Source organism: Engraulis encrasicolus, chromosome 19 (genome assembly GCF_034702125.1).
Source record: "Engraulis encrasicolus isolate BLACKSEA-1 chromosome 19, IST_EnEncr_1.0, whole genome shotgun sequence".
Lineage (NCBI taxonomy): Eukaryota > Metazoa > Chordata > Actinopteri > Clupeiformes > Engraulidae > Engraulis > Engraulis encrasicolus.
Window position 1 is genome coordinate 12,768,827 of NC_085875.1, and position 4,814 is coordinate 12,773,640.

The window sequence follows — 4,814 nt, forward strand, 5'->3', positions numbered from 1 at the left end:
TATATGGAAGACGGGCATTGGATGCATGGAGGTGCCCAACCACAGACCTGTAAAGGTCTGCGCGCCCAACACTAAACTCACGTACCCACCAATCATCATGAGCGAAGTGAATATCGGAAGTGCGAAAATGGCGACTTGCTAATCGGCGAAGCTAACCAGCCAAATCCTGCCCCCTTGGTTCCATGAGTCTTGGAACAAAACTGGAGATGGTGATGATGATGATGATGATGATGATGATGATGATGATGATGATGATGATGATAATGATGATGATGATGATGATGATGATGGTGGTGGTCCAATTGGGCCACCCTGGCAGATGGGGGGCCCTAGGATGTAAAGGAAGAAAGGAAATCCGCACACTGTTACTGCTCACCGATTTATTAGAACACAACGTTTCGACCTCAGGCGGTCTTCCTCAGGTGTATAGGTGTGTGTCAGCCCGTGAGTGACAGTTCTTATAGGTAAGGAAGGGGCGGGCATAGGGTCAGCTGATATGAAATAACAATGTTCCCAAAATGACACATTATCCCAAGGAATTGCATAATTACATTGTGAAAAGACAAGAGAATTACAAAATGAAAGACAATAATAATAAAACCCATACAGTGAATACATATATACACGTCACCAATACCTTAGATTGCCAGTGTTACCAAATCAATATTTACAAGATTACACATTACAACAATCCTAATGCATTCCAGAAGTTCTGCAGAGCTGAAGTTAATCCCAAATTATAGGAAAGTCTTAATGTCAAACTCCTCATTTAATCCATGTGGGGACATAGTATTCAGGAGATGGATGTAGTATGTCTCTCGTTGTAAAAGAAGGCGATCATGGTTGCCCCCTCTGGGGGGGCCTCTCCACCTTTTCAATGCCAGTGTATCTGAGAGTGCATATACTGTGTCCCGCAGAAAGAAAATGTGCCGCTACAGGGTTACGAATATCACCGCATCTGATATTACTGCGATGCTCAGATATGCGGGTGCGCAAAGCTCGGTTTTGTCTTACCGACATAAGCAAGTCCGCATGGGCATTTAATTAAACAAACAACAAACTGTGTGTTGCACGTAATTACTCCCTGTATGCTTAAATGTTTCCCAGTGTGTGGGTGTGTGTCAGAGGCGATTCCTCTTAGAGTACAAGGGAGGCGCAGCCTCCTGTCCAAAATCACGGAGAATAGTATGTAAACTAATGCTTTACACGACTTAATAACATTGCTATTTCAGACCCAGCTTCATAGAAAATGCATGTGCTCAACTTAGAGATGAAACCAATCTGTAATAGGATCCCGAGACTCGCACGAGTTTTTTTTCGCTCATGACAACGCAAGCGAGTCGAGTCTCAATGGACTTCAATGGCATGTGGAATTGTACGCTTTTCCAATGGCAAAATGCTAAACGGTCATTGGCTATTGCCGTGAAATTTTTTTGATTTTGAGACTGAGCCTCACTGGGAGTGAATGGAGAAGAGAGAGGAGGGGGGAGGTACCGGAGACTGAAGCTCCGGCTTGTGATTGGGTGAACCCCGTGTCAGTAGGCTACAGTAGTTGATTTCATTTCGAAATGCGGATATGTTATTAATTTGACTGAGAAGTTTCGTCGTGTAACCAGTGGGGAAGCTATTCATTGCGGTGTACTCCAGTTTTGTGTACATATTCTTGTAAACCTAGTGTTGCGAATAAAGTCTTAATAGTGGCATTATTAGTCCTTATCCTTTTCAATCTCCCAATTCAAAAGTTGAGGTTAACTTGCCTACTTTTTGTTAGGGCTAGCTTGCAAGAAAGCTAAGAGAGCTAGGCCTATGCAAAATGCCAAGCATTGTGGATTAAATTCTTGCGAATTCCAGTCGTCCTTATGAGGAGAAAATGAATATCAAGGAGCAGAGCAGAGCACTGCCTAATATTGACTTGGTGAAAAAGGTAGGGAAGAACAACCGTTTCTTTTGAGCTTTCGTGGTGTCTGATCAACTGGTTAACTGTCCCGTGATAGGCGAGTCCTTGTTTCCTACTGTGTTGGCAATGTCTGGTAAATAATTAAAGATTTTGCGACCTCTTAAGCCGTGCACCCAGTAATGAACAAAGACATAGGCAAAATCAATCACATCAATTATGTGGCGGAGGTAGGCCTAATAATAATAATAATAATAATAATAATAATAATAATAATTTAAAAAAAAACATTTCCCAAGAGTCCTTTAGTGTGTGAGGCCATATGTGGCTCAGGACCAATGTAAGATGTGTGTCAAAATGGACCCCCCCCCCCCCTTTTTTTTTTGCGTTCTGGACATATTGTAATTGAACAGCCTCCCCTGTTTGACAGACTACCAGCCGCCACTGGTGTGTGTACGTCTTGCTCTTCTGTGTGTAGCCACATTGTGCGCAATTCCCACACTTATAGTTACCGTTGGGTACATTGAAAGGGTTTTGTTGCCTGGTGGGAGTGTAAGACCTTACCAGCATGTCTCTTAAGTTAGGGGCACGTTTAAAAACCATGGATGGGGGGTCTGTAAAAACATTTTTGAGTTTGGGATCCGTTTCAATCACATACCAGTGTTTGTGTGTAATCTTCCTAAACTCAGAGCCAAGAGGAGAATATCTGGTTATACATAATGTGGAGTCGCGCTTCTGTTTTTGGCCAGTAGGTTTGGGAATTAAGCACTCCTCTTGTGTGACGTTCGCAAAACGCTCACTGGCTGCATCTATCCACTCCTGCTTGTAGCCCCTCTCTTGGAATCTCTGTGAAAGAACAGAGGCTTGTGTTGTGTATGTCTCACTAGTGCTGCATAATCTCCTAGCCCGATGGAACTGGCTGATTGGGAGGCTTCTAATGAGGTGACCAGGATGGTAACTGTCACCCCGAAGCAGGGTGTTCCTATCCGTAGGCTTTCGGAATAGGTCCGTATGCAGAGTGCAGCCATCCTTGATGATTAGAACATCTAGGAAGCTGATTTTGGATTGGTCATATTCAAGGGTAAAATTCAAATGATCATTCACAGAATTGAGGTAGCGGTGGAATTCTTTTAGAGATTCTTCATCACCATTCCACAAAATAAAGACATCATCAATAAAGCGTTTGTACAGTAAAAGGCTTTTAAAATATGGATTAACCTCTGAGTTCAACACCTATTGGTTCTCAAAAAAACCCATGTACAGGTTCGCATAGTTGGGAGCCATGGTGCTACCCATGGCCGTTCCTTTGACTTGTAAGAAATATTCCTCTTTAAAAAGAAAATAATTGTTGGTGAGAACTAGGTGGGCCAGGTCAATAATACACTCGGTTTGAGGTTTTAGCGCAGGAGGTCTGTCATTAAGGAAAAACTGCATAGCCTCTAAACCGCCTGGATGTGCGCGCATCACATACACTCATTGACAGTAAATAGAATGGACGCCAAATCAACGCTATTTGCCATTCAACGCTTTGAAGCCAGATTTGGGAACATTCCAACGTACATTCCACCTTAGCAACGCCAAACGCAGGTGCTGATTGGACAAGAACAAGACTTCTAACGGTCAATCAAACCATGTTCTGATGCTCATTGGTCAATTTAACTTTTAATATCTCTCTAAAACAAAACATCACCACAAAAAATCACCACCCTGGTAAGTTGGAGAGCAAGGGGACCTACTAGTTGAGCGAAAAATTATCCCCCTGGAGTGGCATTTAAGGGAGATACAGGGTTTTATGTCTCTCATAGGAATGAATGGGATTTGGCCATTTTTTGGTCTTTTTGGGTCCAACCTTGGCTCCAACTTGGCTTCAACAATGAAATAGAATTTTGGCCTCCATTCTATTTACTCTCAATGCATACACTTCTTTTGGGCCCTAGGATGTAGCCATTTCAAGCCTGTGCTTTAATCCAGCCCTGATTACAGCCACGTTATAACAAAATGAACCTCGTCTCACGAAATACAGAAAATGCATCCGAAACAGAACGAAAGCGTTAGAGGTAAAACAAATAAATAAATACATAGATTGAAACATGGTCAATATAATATATAGGCCTACATATCGAAACGGATGGGTGAGGAAGTACTGTACTTCACAGTGGACTGTGCAGCCACGTTTATAACACAGCGAACCTTGTCTCACGAAAGGAAATCGAGAAATGCATTCAAAACAGAATGTTGCAGGTACAAAAAAATAATAATAAAAAAACCTCAAAAGTTCTGGAAAGGGCTTTGATTAATTTGGGATGCAGGAGCAGGCTGTAGCGTGTGATGATGGTGTATGTAATATTTTATGGTGATGTGCCGTTTAAAGGCAAGAGGAAGGAGCCCCGCAGGATCGGCCGACAACAAAGTGAACTCTTGGACGAGGCCGCTTAACGATGACAGAAATACTGAGTGATGGTCAGAGGCAGGCCATAGATTTCTGTTTTACTTTCAGCGATTTTTTTTACTATAGTTCCTGGGCGCACGCAACACACCCCGACTTCCTTTCTAGCCCCCCTTAAATCCCTCCCCACACACGCACACATGTACACGCACACACACTCACACACACACACACACGCACCGCACACCTTAACACACATCACTCCCACCTCACCTCACCTCAACCCACACACGCACATTCACTCAAACACACACACACACACACACGCACGCACGCACACACACACACACACACACACACACACACACACACACACACACACACACACACACACACACACACACACACACACACACACACACACACACACACACCATACATACATCCTTGGAGTGATTTATTTCCTAGTAAGTCTCCTTGTGAAATTGATGTGGATGTTGGGCCTTTGTAGTGTCTGGTTTCCCCGCCGAACGC